This window comes from Emydura macquarii, unplaced genomic scaffold (genome assembly GCF_026122565.2).
Source record: "Emydura macquarii macquarii isolate MOO-44397 ecotype Brisbane River unplaced genomic scaffold, CSIRO-AGI_Emac_v2 contig_1348, whole genome shotgun sequence".
Classification (NCBI taxonomy): domain Eukaryota; kingdom Metazoa; phylum Chordata; order Testudines; family Chelidae; genus Emydura; species Emydura macquarii.
The window spans coordinates 19,767,874-19,787,564 of record NW_027131485.1 but is presented as its reverse complement, the minus strand read 5'-3'; the positions used below and the strand labels follow the sequence as shown (position 1 = coordinate 19,787,564).

Genomic DNA, 19,691 nt, shown 5'->3' with positions numbered 1-19,691 from the left:
AATGCTTTAACAGCTAAGGACCTAATCATGATACAGTGCCTTCTTCCTCTTCAATCACTGGCTAATTTGATTCATACCTTTAGAACCAAATAATTAGTATCTATCTATAGTCATTAAGGAAGTGTAAATCCTCAGGGTCCTACTAGACATCAATAATCTTGGTAGGAGCAGTAGCGAGTAACAAATTATTTGCCCTCCAGCGTGCTGGGTAATTATGCCTTTTCCTTCTGGCCATAGTGATCTGGTCTTTCTTCAGTTTCATAGTGGACTATTGTAATTCACCATATCTGAAATTGAAAGTAGAGGCAACACTACTCCAGGCTGTGCAGAATGCAGCAGACCTACCCCTTAGCAGAACTGGCCACAGATAATCTGTCACACCAGGTGCTCCCTGTAGGGGTCTGTTTAAGACCCTTACAGGTTTGGGCTCAGCTATATAAGAGATTACCGCTCCATTTATGACCGAGTGAGGCAGCTGCAATTCTATGGGACCATGCAAGCAATTGTCTAGGATGAAGGTTCTGAGAGCCAGAGATAGGGGTGACCGGCATTCACTCTGAATCTGCCAGCAGTGCTTCTGACTGTGGAAACTGATCTTCTGTTCTCTGACAGAGCACTAAGGCAACAGCTGAGACAGTATGTACATTAAAGGAAACTGCTTTACAATATGTGCAGGATTCTTAAGACTACATCTGTACTGGCTTTTGGGGCTAAAGGAAGAGACCACAGTCCAATACTGAAGGTTTGGCAGATCAATTAATCAATAAAATGATCTGTGCTGGATATAGACAGTGTGGGCACTATTCCCAGCTTTACTAACTTTGGTAAATAGATACTTAAGCGGCATCTCCAAATCAGATGAAATCCTATTGTGAAGCTATGATAATGTCCTGTTTTTTTGAAGGTAAAGGTCCTGAGCTGATCTGATCTGCCTGTGCTCGATAATGTCAGTGCATCATTATTGCAGCCTTATTGCTTGTATGCACTGTAGTCAGCTCTAGTTTGTTATACAATGAAGTGGAAGAGGGGAGGTGGGGTGAGGCAATACAAAGTGTCTAATATTTGCAGATAGAATACATGCCCAACTCAGCTAATGTTTAGCCAGTATTCCAATTTTGACCTCTGTTTCATGAAAGGGAAGAAAACTTATTCTTTATCCCTGCCTCCCCACTGAGGTCATTGGAGCATTATTAACTTGGGTATCTTTTTATATCAGCAATTAAAGGGTTAGACTAGAATAAAACAAGGATGCATCTGTCAAGATAACAATTGCAGTAACTGTCCTTTGAAATGAATTACCAGCTTTCTGAAGCCTAATGAGTCAATAATTGCACACTATACTGCGTTCTCATGACATAGCTTATAAAAAGATTTGACAAAGTTAAATGTGCAGCAGACATGCTAACAAGGCTTCTGGAGACAGGCAGCTGCTTTGGGAGAATGTAGCATATGGTAAAGGAGATGTTGAATTAAAGCACTTATAATTGGGAGTGGCAGAACAAAGCAAAGAATTTTTCTTTGACAGCAACTTGAGAAAATATTGTGTGTGTGGGTTTTATTTTCAGTAGCATCTTTTCCAAGTAGAAAGCGTGATTCCTGCCCTGAGGAGCTCATAATCTTGGTGTAATCTCATGTCACTGAAAATGTATAAAAACAAGAACCTCAGTAGTTTCCCTCAATACTCTGATTTACCGTCTCAGGAATGACATTGAACACAATGTGTGAAACAAATCGAATTAAAAATTTTGATGTATTTGCAAATCTTATTCATAACAGTTCATGTCATCTTTACAGTCTAGTCTATCTTTGCTATCTTTCTGGTGTATCAAGAAGAACTAGCAAGCCTTTATCATGCTCTGTTAGCTATAGGGATAAGAAGTTAAGTGAATCTTGTGATCCAGAAATGTCCTAAAGACAGTGGAAAGCATTCAGGGAATCTGATTGGAATTTTCTTTTAATAACATATTATAGGAATAAAATATCCCAAGCAATTGCAAGAATTATGTTTTCTTCCTATTACCAGAGGAAAGAAAAAAAGTTGCTCAAGTTATACTACCCATATCAGAACACAAGTAGATATTTTGGCCTTCAAGAGAGATGTGAAAAAAGAACTAAGAGAAAGGTTGCAGCTGCATACAAATAAAACATGGATAGAAGAGAAGCATAAAAGTCCCATTAGGCTTCATAAAGCTATAAACAGGGATACTTCTAGATCAGAGGCTAGATCCTTCCCCTGCATTAGGGCAGACTCTTGTCACTACACTGGACAAAGCTATCTTTAATCTGGGTTAGCTAGCCCATGGAGGAGCTCTCACGTGCAGAGGGATTCCTGAGTGAGTGGTATAGTGGTATAGTGCTTCTTTCACACAGCCAGTGCACAGTATATGGGTGGGGTGGGGGAAGGGGTAGGATGGGGCCATTCTGGTGATCCAGTGATCAATCTATTTGCCATAAATCCTTTACAGCCATCTCATATGTAAACACAAATCTAACTATTTCTTTATGCTGATGACTCTCAGATCTACCTGTCTACTTTGGACCTATTTATCTGTACAAATTAAAATCTTGGCCTGTCTTTCTGACAGATCCTTCTGAAAGTCCAGCCATCAGTTTAAGCTCAACATGGACAAAGTCTCCATATTCCCTGTTGCTTAGGCCTGTAACCTGCATGTCACTCTCCATTTTTTAATCTTTCTCTAGATCCTCACCCATACTGTGTCTGAGGGAGGTCTACATTGCAGATGAAGGTTTTATTGCAGTGCTGGTAGGCAGACCCACACTGGCTTTAATCTCACTGATGCTTATAATGGTGGTAATGAGACGATGGTGTTATGGGCATTGGTGTTGTCTACCATCCCAGTACAGCACATCAAGGACTCTGGGTATTTAATTGGGTTACTGGCCTGTGCTGGGTCTATGCTGCCACATCTTCACTGCTATTGTTACTTCAATCTAGCCATGGTGGGTAAGCTCTGCTATGCCTACCAACACTGTAATTGTACCTTCATTTGTGGTGTAGACATTCCCTAAATCTTGCCAGTTCTTCCTGTCTAATATCTAATATATAGCCTTTCCTCTCCATCCACACAGCTAAATCTCATCCAGGTGCTTATCTTCTCACATCTTGACTACTGCAATAGCCTCCTCTTTGGCCTTGAGAAATGCAATCTTTCCCCACTTGCATCCATTTATAACTCTGTTGCAAATATCATTTTCCTGCCTTATTGCATTGAACATGTCACCCCTCTCTTTGTGACCTTCCACTGGCTCCCCTTCTGCATTGCATCAAACACAAACTATTCGTCTTCACTTTCAAGGCCCTTTGCAACCTAACCTTACCTGACGTCTCTTATGTTATCACTATGGCAACTCCCACATCTAACCTGCCAGTGCTGCCAGTCTTCATTGCTCTCTTGTTGTACTTTCCAACAAGCACCACTATGCTCTCTCCTATACTACTCTTCACACATGGGAGGAGCTCATCTCACTGTTCTCCTTCAAGTGCCCCCTTACAACTCTCCATTACTGTGATGCCTACAAAAACCTTGACAACCGACCTTAGAGAGACAAGGTGGTGAGGTAATATATTTTATTGGAATACTTCTGTTGGTGAAAGAGACAAGCTTTCAAGATACACAGAATTCTTTTTGACAACTAATAGGCAGTTGATGTGCTGAGACTACTACCTGTCATGCTGACCAGTATTATCTCATTGTTTACTTGTGCCTCTCCTATTGGATGTATCTACTTATTGTCTCTTATGGATTTTAGAGTGTAAGGTCTTGGGGACATGGACTGTCATCTTTGTTGTTGTACAGTGCTTAGCACAACAGGGTCCTGATTTGACTGGGGCTCTAAAGTTCCTACTGAATGCAAATAACATTGTCAGCTTGTTCAAGTTACAGCACCATGAAGGGACCAGACTGGAGCAATGCAGGATTGGTAGGAGATAAGGTGGCCCATGGACCATTTTTTTCTCAAATTACTTTAGAATTTTCCTTGATGTTAGATAAGAATAGAATTTGGCCCAATGTTGGAAAAACTGCCTGTTAGTTTATGTCTCCTATAGTGTTTATCCAGGACCAGGCTGGTCATTTTATAAAATCTTGTGTGTGGTAAAATAGGTTTTGTAAAACACCTAATCTCAGTAGCAAATGCTAGTTTTTCATTTTGTAAGAATCATCCTTGATGTCTAGGTGACTCATCAGTTTTCCTGTAATTTTTAATCAGATGATTTGCATGCTGTAAGTAAGGCTTTTAGTTATTTCCCTTTCAGATTTTAAATTCACCCTATACTTTTCAAATGGCTTTAGTGAAGTGATGGATCATGGTTCTGATGTGTGAGTAGACCATCTGAGACAAAATACTTGTCGCTTGCTGCCAGAGTCTGCTTGATTGCATGACAAGATCATAATGCATGGATTATGTCTTGTTCAAACACTCAGCAATGCCAGGAAGGGTCATCGAGGGACAATCCTGTTTGAAGACAGTCTGATTAGGGTCAAAGAGAATTGATTTATTTAAACAGTAGAAATTGAAAGTTTGATTTTTCCAGCAGAGACTGACTATAAGATTCTTGATAAAACAAAGAATATCTTGGCAATGCGGTTATAATCTCACCTTTCTGTTCATGGCTTTACAATAGTTGGTAGTGCAGAATTTTAATCCGTGTTTATCTTTCCTATTTGTTAGCAACCAACTAAGCCATGTCACTTTAAGGGCTTGGTGCGATGCTTGAGAATAAAAAGTGAAAAGACACAGTTAAGGCATTTGAGGGTCCTTGGTTATATTCCACTGAATAATATACATTTTCCCTTTAAGGATATTGAATAAGAGAATTAGCTACTCTAAAATTTGAGATAGGGATTAGATATTTAATGCCACAGGCATGTGAAATTATTAGCATCCATTCCTTCTGTCATCACTAAAATCCTTAAATATGGTTTACATCAATAAATTAGAAATGGTCACAATAGTTTTTCCAGGAGTTATGAAAAATATTTTACAGCTACCTGTTATGGGAAAAACAGTTAGGAGGGACTGATGTTGTAGTTGCTAAGAAGGTAGAGAAGCTAATCAAGTACGTATAGATTTAAGTGAGATACATAATTTCTTTAATTTAGGAGTTAAAGTAGGAGTAAAATCATGGCCACCTTGTTATATATAATCTTTCTTCCCTGATTTTTCTCTTGAGGCATGGTTGCTGATAGGCAAAAAATCTGCAATGAAAAGCTAACACTGTTTGAGAAAGACCCAGGGTTACATTCTGATTGATTGCAAGGCATATACACAAAAGAGAGAGATGCCTTTGTAAGAGTTAGAAAATGACTATGCACTGAGTAATTGTGTGGGCATTCTAGCTAAAATGAACCTTGTAAATCCAAGTTCAAGTGCATTATAGGGAAAAAATGGTGTGGTTTCTCTGAAAGTGTAGAGGGTATGTATAAACCAGCTTAACTGGACCCTCGTTGACTGGGTAGTATGTATACTGTTGCAAGACACATCTTTTTGTAAAGTAAATCCTGCAGGATCACACACTTCAGGTGAAATCCAGGCAAATCCAGACTTCACTGTGGCCTTGCTTTCATCCCTGCTATTTTTGTGAATGGCAAGGAATTGCTAGGCTGTTTCAGAAGGATTCTATAAGGTTAGATGTTTGCAAAATTAGACAGAGGTTCTACCTGCTGTCTACATTACTATGACTGGGGTTGGAGCTTAATGATATGCATATGCCAGGAACATAAGATGTATGTCTAGAGAGCATTTTGATCATAACTATATGGAAGATATTTAGCGCAGTGTTTCTTTTAAAAAAGACAATATGCAGCCATGAAAAGCAAGTGATAAAGTTTAGGAAGTACATTGGTTTGCATTGTGCTACTTCATGCTTCATGATGTGGCATAAAGTTATATGATACACATTTGCTATTGTTTAGAGACGGAGGCAAGATCTGTAGCATACATTCTGTCAATAGCAGCATATCTCTGTAAATAACCTCTCAATAACTATGTTTGACTTGAGGTAATTATTGGTATTTATTAATTGCATGAATACTAATGGCAACTACATAACCTCTTATATTCTAAAGCTGTTTATAATATGTCCCATCAGTTTCCTACAGATGTCTTAATGTCTTTAATCCAACATGCACTAAATTTTAGCTTTAAATCTTTGTGCCTTATAGATAATCTATTTAACTTGTAGGAATTCTCTATTTATCAAAAACCTCAGAAACTGGCATCGCTGTCAGAAGACAAAGTTAACTCCCCTTAGTTCTTTTCAATTTTGAGATTTTGAAGGGTTTTTCTCCTGTATATGCTTCACTTATGAGATATACCTTGTCACCGTTGATGTGGGCCCTGAATCTCTTTGGTCTGTGAAATTCCAGTCCTTCTGTGGAGCTCAGCCACTCTTGCCATTTATGAATACAGTCTTTCCTTTAATGAAATGTCCTTTGTTTAATGAAGTGTCCATTGTGTGGTATAGAAGCACTGCCAAACCTCTTTCTGGAGTGCAGTGAAAGCAGTTTTACCTACATTAATAACACATTATTGGTTTTTGTGGGAACTTGATTTCTGAGCTTTACCTTTCTGCTTTCTTAAACACTAGAAAAGGCTGAACTATATTACATTTCCATGTTAAGTTTCACAAATGGGTGCCTCTGACCAGTGCTGTTTTACTCAGGTATGACGCACAACTGGAAGTAACAGCACCTAGAGGAAAAAATATATTTTCTAATTTAAAAACCCACTTTTCTGATAAGCAGACCTGGGAATCTTCTATACTTTCTTGGTCCTTCACTCTATGTTGTATCCTTTTTAGTAAGCTCCAGTTGGGTTAACCTGCTGGCAAAAAGATTTTTCAAACTTCAGTACTATGATCAACTGCAGTGTAGCATTTTAAACTCAGGTGAAGCAAATCTCTCCTTGTAGTTGATTTGGAGAAGGCAGAAGGTCAAATACAGTCCTGGTGTAACTTCAACCTTGATGGGTGTATGAATGTCCTTATTTTACAGTAATGGTCCTCGAGTTCCACCATGTTTGAGATCTTTTAGCTGTAATTGTTTAATTTAGATACAAGGGTTTTACCAAGGCCAGACCTGAAGACAGAACTCAAGCCGTGTAAGAAGCTTACTTGGGGCCTGTAAACAAAAGGAACTGATTTGAAAATAATTCTTCAAGGGAACTCTTTGGTCTAACAACTTATTCTAATATTCTATTTGAAGGAGATACTCTTTCCCATATGTTCTGTGCTATTGGCAATTGTATTTATACCCTTTAACTGACAAAATGGAGTATCTATTACCCATTAAAATGACAGGCCTCCCAAGAAAGAGAGCTGTAACTATTTTTGGCTTTACAGTCCTGTTTCCTGTGTTGCTCCAAATGCTGGCCCTTCTTATCCATTCTTTGTAGGTAATGTGAGTATTAAAGACTTCCAGACCTAAACTCTCATCAGCTAGATGGGACCACAACAGGAGGCTATTGCAATGTGTCATCTTGGATTTCTCAGCTTGTCACTTGCCCCGAAGGAGAACAGGATCGTCTATCTTTCTGTTGGTTAATTCAAGGACCGTTGAAGCAGTTTCAATGGATGCATACTTTCCACCCATTATAAAAGAATCTAATGATTGAATTCAATAAATAAAGTGTTGAACTGGACTTGGAAGATAAATTCTGTTGCTGGAACAAATCCATTACCTAAGAGAACAATTTTAATAGATACCACTGAAAGAAACTTTCCTCTAGCCCAATTACTTTCAAAGGGAGGTATCCACTACTCTATCAGCAATGTGTTAGTGGTAATTTACCAGGATGTAATTAACAAGGTCCAGATGTCACAATCAGTGAAACTTCTCCAGCTTTATGCAGAATCTTAACACTAGGTAGGTCTAACTAGGTAGGTCAGTAAATGAAATTCTGCCACTTTGTACCAAGATTATTAACTCTCTGCCAGTAAAATGCTGTGGGTATTGTGTATTCATTGAAAGACATTTTTTCTATTTTTTTGCATGCACAGCATACAAAATAACTTGTCTTTGTCATAATGTTCATGAAGGTTAAAGAATTTATAGCTGTGGCTACCAACAGACAGAACAAATGGGGACGCTATGCAAACATTATCACATGGCTTTACATATGCACCTGCACCATTCTTCCTGTCCAGTCCTGAACCTCTCCTGGCCATATTGGCAAATTTAGCTACAACATATTGTATGATATGAACAAATAACTAGGAAATGGTTGAGACCAGGAAACCACTGGGGATTACACTAGCCTTTTATTCTGGGAGAAACAATTTTAAACTGGGCTTAGATACAAATACCTATGCCAAATTTAAAATTCTTTCTCACAGAATAAACGGCTAACCCCCACTGCAACATCTTTCATTTCCCATCCACATCCTGGGATAACCAATTACTGCATAGTGCAGCCTATGTTTTCTCATGGATCATAGGGTTAAGAGAAACCTTCATCAGGTCAGTTAGTAATTATATTTATTGTAAACTTTTGTGCTTAGGATTTGAATGTTAAGCACGTGTGTTGATTGTGCTGTAGAATACAATGCAGCCTTTGCCTATTCAGCAATGTCATTAATTGGAGTGGGAAGGAATGGCAATTTGCCAGTTTTATGAAGAATGAAGCATAAATAATTTAAATGTTAGGCTGACCATTAATCAGTTCAAAAATGAATTCTCCTGAAAATAAAAGCACCAAAAATTCAGAAACTACTCTGCAAAATTGGACTTTAGATGGTGCACAGAACTTAAAGACCAAACTGTATTGGTTTTTAGTCTTTGATAAACTTTAAGTAACCAGTCTCACTCCAAGATTTTCAAAAGTGACTAATGTTTTTCGGGTGCCCAATCTGAGATGCCTTAAAGGGGCCAGACTTTCACAAAGTGCCTGCTTCTGCAAATGAATCTCAGGTGGGCCACCCAAAGTCACAAGGCGTTTCAGAAAATCTTGGCTATATTTTCTGTCTTCTTTGCCAAACGTACAAATCTATATTCTTTGGAAACTAAGCATAACTTCATTAATCCTTACTGTTTACTGGGTAATCATTACATGTTTTTAGCTTTCCATTTTATTTGATGGCAAGGACAGAAAGCAAGGTACAGAGCAAATATATGATAGGAGTACACTGGTCCCTCAATACCTAGGGAATAAGATTGCCATTGTAGGACTTGGCTGCTGTCCATCTGGTAGGGCTCTCCTTAAGAGGTTCCCTCCTGAGTTTTGATGTAGTCCCAAAACACTGTCCAATGATCCAGTTCCATTCCCTTTCCCTTTCCTTGGGAGTTGGCAGTCGGTTTCTCCAAATTTCAGTGTCTGAATTAGTGAATCTATTGGGATTGGCCCAAATTCATTTTAGTGCAACTCTATTTGATTTTTTGAAATTGGAGTCAATAGAGTTCCACTGGGCATGAATTTGGGCCATTGTCTTTCAAAACAGAGCAGTTCTGTCTCTGTCAGCATTGTAAATGTTGGGTGGTGAATTCTCTTTTTGTATTTAATTGAACTCGCTCTCTCTTCTGTGCATTAGCCCAGCAGCAAAACCTTTGTTTTACTTTCAGTTATCGTTGTAATGATCTTTGGGATGTGGTTCGCAAATCTTGAATTGCAATGGCAGTGTAAGTGCATACCTATATGTTGCTCTCCCTTTCACATGCACACAACTAGCACTCAGCTGGGTAGACTGTAGACTGGGTAGACTAGAAAATGGAACTTTGTAACTCTGCACTCCTCGTTGAGCCTAAGTTTTTAGTATGGACACATTGCTATTGATTTTATACAGTTAAGGCTGTGTCGGGCACAATCAAACTTGCGGAGGAGGCCCTTAGAAATTTCCCCCACAGCCTCTCTGCTATCCCCTAATCTTTTCCTCTGATATTTCGTTGGGGGTTGACCAACCTGCAGTTTAAGACCTGGAAAGCCTCTACTCCAGCACAAGGATTAGCAGTTCTCTCCTCTTATGTGCAGAATAAAAACCCTGAGCATGCTCAGGACAGTTTCTCTTCATCCCTATAGGTGCCTCTGAGCTAGGGTTCATTGCTGGTGGTTGATATAACCAGCCCATTACCCCTGGACATTTGGGATGAACAGTGGTAACTGTCAGTTGTAAGCCTAATAATCATAGTGAATAATAACTGATGTAAAGAAAACCTGCACATGCTTCAGTTTTAATAAGGTGTCAGGGAAAAGTGTCTGAATTAATCTCCTATCTACATGAGGCTTTTGTTGGTCTGTGAACTCCATGGTACAGGATATTTCAACAAAAAGTCCATTGCCAGAAATCCATTTGGGGCACCACTAGATTAGGTTCAGTGCCCATCAGCTATATCATCAGTATATCCCTGTGAGTAATTCAACATATTATATAATTACACAGTTATATAATAAAAACAGGTTACATCAACAGATGTTTTGATTTTTAATGAAGGAAGAAAATCAATTTGATAATCTACTTCGCTTCAGGTTTTTGGAGCTTCCCTTGAAAATTTCAGATTCCAGTGGGTCCCTTGTTTACTGCTGTATGACATGAGATTGGTGAGTTCTGTTTATGAAGACATTTTCTTTGCTATAACCCTCATACTCTTTACATTGAAAGACTGTCAAACCTGCTGACAGATGTCTATTTTTAGTGATCCTTTTATAGGCACAAACTTGTCAATCATTTATCCATTAAAATACTGATGCTAGACTATTTTAAGTCAGTTATGAAAAATGTCTACTCTGTCTCCACCTCCACAAAGCTGAACTACCAAGAGGCTATTTTTACAGTGTTCTAGTATTTTGTAAAAAGAGTAATGCACTTTCCCTATCATTGTGGCAGATGTCAGCCCTGTTATTCTGATATTTCCACAATGTATAGGGTGATATTGGGCTTCAATGAGCCTGGGATAGGGCAGAGCATTTCTATTGACTTCATTGAAGTTACACCATTTTACAACAGGGCTCAGTTTTCCCTGCTTCTTTATCTTAAAAGACCAGGCTTGGAAAATGTCTATTTTTAAGCACCCTGGCAAACATTGGGACAATTGTGTTTAAAACACTCACTGTTTAAATCACCCATCTTCAGCTGCTAAAAATTCATTTCCTGTTGTTTATAAAAAATGTTCATTGCAAGACAGGTTAGTTTTGGCGGATGTGTCAGTTCTGGAGTCTTCTAGACCATTAGGCTACCTGAGAAATCTACCCCTCTTTACTAGACAGTTTTGTGATAGTCTTTGTCCTGAAGGCTAAAGGACTGACTTCTCCTCTCAGGTCTCTGTCAATCAGGAATACCTCCATTTAATTCATGTCTGTAGGAGTGAGGAAAAATCAGACCCAAGGTATTTTAAAAAAAACAAACAATCCTTCATGACTTAGATCTAAGTGTAAGCCAGTTCAGGATCCAAACAAAGTTTGAGAAAGGAGAGGGATGTGACTCTAGATTCATCTTAATGCACAAATCTTTCTAAATACTGCTGGAATATAAATCCCACAAGATCTGTTCTTTAGCGTGGACATGCATTAGCTGTTAGTTTGTAAATAGGGCCTTGAGTATCTTATATGAAAGTAAAATCTATTGAATGAAAAAGAGCCTATATTTCTTTTCTCTTTTCTCTCTGCCTGCACTACCATTAATCAACCAACCTGTTTTGAGATATGGATGCAAGTTAATGTAAACGTTAGTACGTGCAGCTTGTAGCTCTTGCAAACCAAATCTGTCTGGCATTTTGTGTGGATTGGATATACCATAGTAGGAGGCGATCTCAAATGAAATAGCACATTAAGAGGAATTAATATTTATTTTTAAAGCAGCATGACATCATAAAAAGCTAAAGGTATTAGGCCTCTGCCCCAGAGGAATATTGTGTGGAAATGGTACATCACAACAGCAGCATTACAGGGAACTATTTCTATGGCGGTGGTGCTGGTTTGGGTTTAGAACTTATATAGTGCCTTTCATCTCTTCTATTCAGGTTCTTATACGGACTTCACCACTATGGTGTTTGAGTATCATCCAGAAACACATTAAGTACTAGCAGCTCTTACATCAACACTGGAATAAATTGCCTAGGGAGGCCATGGAATCTCTGTCATTGGAGGTTTTAAAGAGCTGGTTAGGGATGGTCTAGATAATACTTAATCCAGCCTCTAGAGGTCCCTTCCAGTCCTATGATTGTGGTTCGTTCTTTCTTCCCTCCCCTTTGCACTGGAAAACTGTAGGGGTTTTTTTTCAACACATGTGCATGCTGTGTTGTGTTATATTTGCAAAGGCAAGGCTGAAGTGTGTCTTGCACTTGAAATGAGCTGAGGCGCTCAAAGTGCTTTATAATTGCCAATGCGGGTGGGTGGTATTCCTCTTTTATGGTTTGGAACAGTAAGGCACAGAAAATTTTACTTTCCCAAGGTCACAGTGAGTCAGTGGCAGTGGGGAAATAGCATTTAGATCTCCTGACAGCAGTGCTGGTCTAACCACTAATGAATGCTGCGTAATGTATTTCCCCAAGGAAGTTACTGTAAGAGCTCTCCGTTGTTGCTAAGGAAGCTATCCCTTGAAAAGCAGCTTGGACCAATGAATAGGTTTTTCAGCAGTTAGGGCTCACACTTCAAAATTTCTGTACAGTTGAGCACACTTAGCAGTGAGCCCTCGGCCCAGGAGACTCTTATTGCCAATCATACAAAAGGTTATTTCAGAGCAGAGCTCAATTTCACTGGCAGAGCTGTGTGCAATTAATGGGTTACAGGCTGTGGCGGTTGTTAGCTTCTTACTTTAGACAATAAAATATGGTGGTGTCTTTTTTTTTTCTTTTTTCTTTTTTTTTTTTGTAAATTGAGTAGATCTACAAATGAGTTTTGGGGAATTAAGAGGGAATTTAAGAGCAGACCTTGATACTGCAAGTAAAATATTTAAGGTTAGGGGGAGTGATGAGCAAGGAGACAGGAAACATGGCTGAGCTGGTGTGGAGGAAGTGTTAAGCAGAAAGGAGTTCTTAAACAATTAAGCCTTTATTTGTAACATGTGGGACAGAATACATCTGAACAGATATTAAATTACTCTATAGTGTAGAGGGAGGGATGCAAACTGAGATTTGATATAAGCTCCATTTAATTGATTAAGTTGCATTTACTTATAGCAGGTGTTAAATTTGGCCCAGGATGTGGGGAGAGTTTAATGACAGGCATCTGGGTTGCGGAAGGGACAAGCATATTGGGGTGTCTGTACAGAGGCCTTTAAAGAGAAGAAAAAGCAGCTGAAATGAAGTGTATTTCAAGCAAAGCCAGGAAAACCTAGTTGAGGAATGATTCCATAAAGTCTAAGGGGAAGAAACAGATTTAAGGAAAATTCAGGAAATAAACCAGGAAACATCCGGCAAGTAATTAGACCATCACATAGGGGAAACTTCCATGGTGTCTGTATGCAAGAGGCATGAAAAAAACCTGGAGAAATGGAAACATATGCATAGAGGGGATTTCAGTATGAAGGGCTTAACTGGAAGAGTTAGAGTCAAATAATCTGAATACCAATCTAGCGTAGGGGAGTTTTAGAAACCACAATAGCAATGAAATAATTACTACAAGAAATTTAAAAATGAAATCAGTCACACGGAACAAAATATATGAGTGCAACTCAGTCCAGAGAAAACTACTTAGAAATGGAGGAGACTGGGGGGGGTGGGGGGAGGAGAACTCTACAAAATTCCCTAAAATCTCATTGATCATTTTTAGTTGTTAGTCAGATGGAAAACATTCTACATCTTGTTACAGGAATTAAAGGCTGGACTGTGACTTGGCCTACATAGTTCTTCACATGAGCAAAGGGGGATGAAAGGGATTCTGTGACACGCTATACCCCATGTACACCGTTATAGTGGTTTGTGTATCATTCATGTTCACCCGTACAGTGTAACGGTGTATTGTCTGATGCAAAGTATGCCATGTAAGGCGTTTCTGGAATGCTCATTATGTACTGAACATTATTGTTATGGTAGCATGTTTCCTGCAATGTCATACATATGTACAGATATGAAACTCTGCTAGGTCATATCCCCAAATGTGTCTCTCTCATGGCTTGAACAGATGCAGACAAACACAAAGCTGAAAGTACATGCCCTGCAGAAGCATGCATACAGGAACAATGGACTGGCCTAAGCACATTTGAGCACTTTGGCTCAAGAGGGAAAAATCATGCCGAACATGGACCATCATCTGACCCCAGGGGGTGTCGAGGAAACTTCTTAAAAAGAAGAGGCATCTTGGTCTCAGGGCTCTCCCCTGGAATCTATCTTCCAAGCAACATCAAACACTGGCAATTACCCCCGGGGCGTGGAGGGGGTGGGGGGAGAGCCTGGTTGCTAGATGCATCACAACCAGCCTGTGTGGTAAACTAATGTCATAGATTGAAAGAGACTGAAATATTATTCTTAGTTTAGGATACGAGTTATCTTTTAGTTAATTGCGATTAACTCTTTGACTCATTATTAATCTTTTTATTTATATTAATTTGACTTAGATTCACTTAAAATATTGCTGTAGTCAATAAACTTGTTTGTTTTATCTGAAACAGTGCATGTGGATTGAGTGTGTGCAAAGACTCAGAGTGACAGAGCTGGTGCATATCAATTTCTTTGATAAATTGATGGACAAATGTAAATTAACTTGCACGGTGCAGTGTGCAGCAACCCTGCAAGATGGCAGTTTCCGGGACTAGGACTGGAGGTATCTAGGACTGGGGGTCTATCCCATGAGTGGCTGACCAGAAGCACTCCTTCACTAGGCCAGGTACTGATTACTCGCAGGAGGCTGGGTATGGACTGACCCAGGAGTGGGTGGTTCACACAGCAAAGCGGAGTAAGTTGGGGCCCAGGAGTGAGGAATTGGGGTGACACAGCTACACACCAGTCCAGATTGCAGAGGGGGAACGTCATAGACTCCCCTTGTATTCCTGCTTGGACTACTTACATGTTGGGCCAATGGCAAGTAGGTGTAAGTATGCTGCAAGCTGTTTGTTGGCTGACTTCCTATCTATCTAGAAATAGGTGGGTGGGGAATGGGCATAGCCTTGACTCAACCCTTCTTGCTCACTGTCTAGCTGAGCTGATCCACCATAGTGGGGGTACTGTGTATGTGGTAATTTGCTGTTGGTAATAGGCCAGCAGCAAATAACTACGCCACTTCTTTGAGCAAGGAAGAAGTGGGAAAAGAATTTGGACAGAAGTGTGAATTGTGTTGCCCAGCAACTGCTCTGAGAGTGGTGCACATGGGATGTATCTAAAGTCACAATCTAGCCTTAAAGCTCTGTGGTGCACACCATGGATTTGATGAGATGGAAGAAGAACCTCTCAGATTTATAAACAATAGTGCAGGCCGACTGATTTTACAAGTATCAAAATAAGTTACTTCTAACAAAAACCAAGCACTATCCTGCAACAAATTAAACATTCTCTTTAAAGCTAAACATTTTTCCTCTGTATTTTATATTCCTTGATGCCTTATTTTGTACTTAACCTACTGGATTCTGTTTATTATGATCAAAGTTTCTGATGAAAAGGAGAATAAAAAAGGAATAACAATAATAAAAAATATACTCCTTTTGACAAAACTGTTCTACCCTTCTCTTTTTTTAAAAAGGTACTCTCAAAAATAGTCCTTATCACATGTAATTGTTGTGTCTTCACATCTGTATTTTTTCCCCTCTTATACAGATTTCTCTACTCTGAAGGATTTTTCTCCACTGGAAGCTAAAGCAAAGGTAAAAATTAGAATTAAAAAAAAATCTGAGTTCAGGTACAGCTGCTTTGCCTAAGGAAAAGCAAGATGCTTTGCAACTCACAGGCTACCATCAGCAAGGTTCTTGTGCAAATTATACAAGGTACAAAATCATGGAGGGGGAAGGAGGGTTTTGGGACTAAAGTATCGGACCAGATGTCAGAGGGTCTGGGTTCAATTCCTGGTTTCACTATTGGTTCCTGTGACCTTTGTCAAGTCAATATTTCTCTCTGCCACAGTTTTCCTATCTCAAAATGTGGGGATGTGAGGTGTTATTCTGTTTTGTAAGGCATTTTTAGGCTGGCATTTGCCATAGAAAGTAATTTTAGGATTGGGGCTTGATGAGCTAGTTTGGAAAAAATCAGAATTGTTGCCCGGAACTGAGTTCAGAGTTGTATGGAGGTTCAAAAAGCTGGTTAACACTTCAACTAAGGCCTTATCTACACTATCCAGTTTTGTCAACAAAATTCAGCTTTCGTCGACAAAGCAGTGGAGGTGTACACATTGATATAACTTCCCTGCTATGCCGACAAAATAAAACCGCCTTGATGAGTGGCATAGAGCTTTTTGTGACATAGTTAGAATTACACAATGTCAGTGTAGACATCACACTTAGTCATGTTGCCCTAATTGACCTCCAGGAGGTGTCCCATAATGCCCATCATGACTGCTCTGGTCAGCAGTTTGAACTCTGCTATCCTGAAGGTACACAAGTATACGCCCATCCCCCATTTAAAGGCCTGGGAATGTTTTTAATTCCTCTTCCTGTTTGTTCTGTGTTCACACAATATCTTCCCAGCTGACCATGCTGGCTTTACACACCAGAACCTCTCCTGCGTGGAGCACAGCAGAGCTGTTGGATCTGCTGAGTATATGGAGAAGAGAAGGCTGTGCAGTTGCAGCTTTGCACCAGCCATAAGAATTTCTATACCTATAGGCTGATTGCAAATGACATGCACGACAAATGGCTCAAGAGAGACACTCAGTAGTGTTGTACTAAAATCAAGGAGCCAAGGCAGTTGTACAAGAAGGCAAGGGAGGTCAATTGTGGCTGTGGTGTGGTGTGGTGCCGAAGACATGCTCCTTCCATAAGGAGCTGCATGCCATCCTTGTTGGTGACCTCACCTCCACCACCATGAGCCCTCTGGATACTTCAGGCAGACTAGAGGTAGTGGCCAGCAGACTCAATCCAGACGAGGAAGTGGAGCTGGAGGACGGTGGGGCACACACGACAGGGTTGTATGGTGGTGTGGTGAGTCAGGACCTCTTCTCCACTCTGGAGGGGTCTAACCAGTCCCAGCACTCTGGCTCTGGCCCCTCAGGATGCAAGAGAGGGAAGCTCCGGCAAGTGTTCATTTTGCTTTGATACTGCAAGGTGAAAGGAGACTGAGCTTTCATGTACTTTGTTATATGGTACAGGAGGGATAAGGGGCAGAAATGAAGAACAGAGCCTGTCAATCTACACAGTGGAGTCATGGTGTAAACATTTGTTAATGTACATGGGGATGTCCCAGGAATCCTCCATAGAACTCTCTAGGAAACTTTCCTGTAGCTATTATGCAATCTTCTGCCAAAGGTTGCTTGGGAGAGCTGCCTTGTTTCTTCCCCCACTGGAGGAAACTTTGATGTGCCACCCAGCAGGGACCAGAGCAGCACGTAGGCGAGCAGCATACGGAGCTGGCCAGAATCCACACGCATGCAGGAGATGCACCCTTGCATCTTGGGTTACCCTTAGGAGTGAGATATTGGGTTCAATTGCCCTAGCTTGTGGAAGAGGGTACCAATATTCAGAATAGGCTCCCAAACCCCACAAAGCACCTTTTGTCCCTTCTTGCCCATTCCCCCTTGCCCACCCCACCCTCCCTGTGAACTCACCATATTTGGGACTCACATGGACCTGTGTGCTGGCCAAGGGACACTGAGAAATAGATGTGTGTAATAGATGTGTGATTCATTGTTGTGACTGCACTCACAATAATGTCTCTGTTCATTGTTTTACTTTGCCTTCTGCAGATGTGCCATTAAAGACCCACTCCTCCACACCGCCAGAGCACCTCCAACAGATAAGATACAGATCTAAGAGGAATAAGGAGGATGTGTTTTGCGAAGTGCTGCAGTCAACAGATGCAGCACATAGCAGAACAAGAACGTGGAGGGAGACAATCAACGAGAGACTCTGGCTGGATAGCTAGGAGAGGACATGGGCTGGAATGGATGATAAAGTTCCTGGAGGGCTAGACAGAGATGTTGCAGTCCCTCATTAACCTTCAATCCGAGCACATCCGTTCCAGACCACCCCTCCAGCCACTACAGAACTGTGGTCCATACCTTCCCCAAATTCCCCCACCGCATTCCTCACATGTTCCCAGTCCCTCACAGTACTGCCATTCACTCCATGCCTGGGGAGTGGTTTCTCAATGAAATCTGGAGTTACACCCAGCTGTGAGAGCCTTGACAGCAAGACTGTTTTTCTTTGTCATGTCCCCTGTTTGACTAAAAGTTTGTGTTTAATCCTGTTGTTAAACTTGAGTCTTTGAAATTAAACAAATCTTTACTTGTGAAATTCATCTGTACATACATTGCCCCATGCTAACATTTAAACACAGTGGCTATAGATAGGAATATTTGCTCCTTGCAATTAACAATCAGGAAGCAAGCATTCCAAGAGTAATTCAAGGCAGCAAGTAAACATTGCCTGGCCCACTGCATCACATAAAGACACATTACTGGGAATTACTGTCAAAATGCTCCTTCAAGGCCTCCCTTATTCGAATAGCCTCCCACTGCACCCCTCTAATTGCCCTCGTATCTGGCAGCTCAAAATCAGCAGCCAGCTGATCCGCCTCAGCGGTTCACCTTTGATTGATTTGCAAATATTATGGAGAGTGCAGCAAGCCACAATGACCATGGGAATATTTTCCTCACTGAGGTCTAACTGGCCAAAAAGACAGCGCCAGTGCCCTTTTAATTGGCCAAAGGCACATTCAACTATCATTTGGCATCTGCTCAACCTGTTGTTGAAGCTCTGCTGCTGATGTCCAGGTTCCTGGTGTAAGGCTTCATGAGCCATGGGAGCAAGGGGTAGGCAGGATCTCCAAGGAATTCTATGGGCATTTCCACATTCGCCATTGGAATCTTCTGGTATGGAAACAAAGTTCCAGTGTGCAGCTTTCTATATGGTCCAGTGTTCTGAAAGGTGCGTGCATCATGCACCTTCCCTGAGCACCCCACATCAGTGGCATACCGAGGAGGGATGGGGGGGTCCAGGCCTCTGGGCACCAGCCTGCAGGGGGGCCGCGCCGGCCCTTCATGACACACAGGAGGCAGGGGGTGCAGGAGGCTCTGAGAGGTGCAGGGCCTCCTCCGCCCCCCGCCCTCCGTGAAGGGCTGGCTTGGAGCACACTTCCCTGCTGCTCCAGACCCGCAGCCCAGTACTGGCTTGGATGTAATCTTGAATTATTTGTCTCCATGGCAGAGAGCAGGGCAGGCATCACCAATTCACTCTCGGTCTCTCAGCTCTCGAAATACTGCAGGACCAGCCACATTGCATTCATAATGGTCATCGCCACAATAGTGAGCAGCTCAAGATCTATGATGTCAGGCAGAGATGCCGGGTTCACAATCTACAGGAGCTGTTGAAAAACAGTGTGAAACAAAGTTGGAAGCCTATGGAATGATAGGACGGAAAGAACTGTATCACAAGACAGTGAGCATGTCCCCATGATGCACTGCAATCCTTTCCTACAGCTCACAGTCGCAGAGGATGACAGAGGGTGTTGAGTTGCACACTGGGATAGCTACCCATGATGCAATGCTCTCTCTGTTGATGCAAGAGCAATGACAGTGGACACACTCAGCTGATAAAAGGAGCGATGTGTGGACGTGCTCAACCAATGTTATGAAAGTGATTTATGATCGTCGACATAACGTAA

At 41.0% G+C, this 19,691-nt stretch overlaps 1 long non-coding RNA gene across 2 annotated transcripts in view; it reads left to right on the top strand.

Annotated features, from left to right (window-relative positions):
• The window catches only part of LOC137155341 (uncharacterized), an 85,641-nt gene extending 67,325 nt beyond the window's left edge, over nt 1–18,316 (top strand). The window contains exons 1-3 of one of the 2 annotated variants that reach the window (XR_010920434.1): nt 324–636; nt 15,696–15,742; nt 17,773–18,316. This is a non-coding gene — a long non-coding RNA (uncharacterized lncRNA). Of the gene's footprint in view, nt 1–323; nt 637–15,695; nt 15,743–17,772 lie in introns of those variants that run through there. The other variant, XR_010920433.1, reaches the window with a different exon arrangement.
• Nucleotides 18,317–19,691: the final 1,375 nt, after the last annotated feature.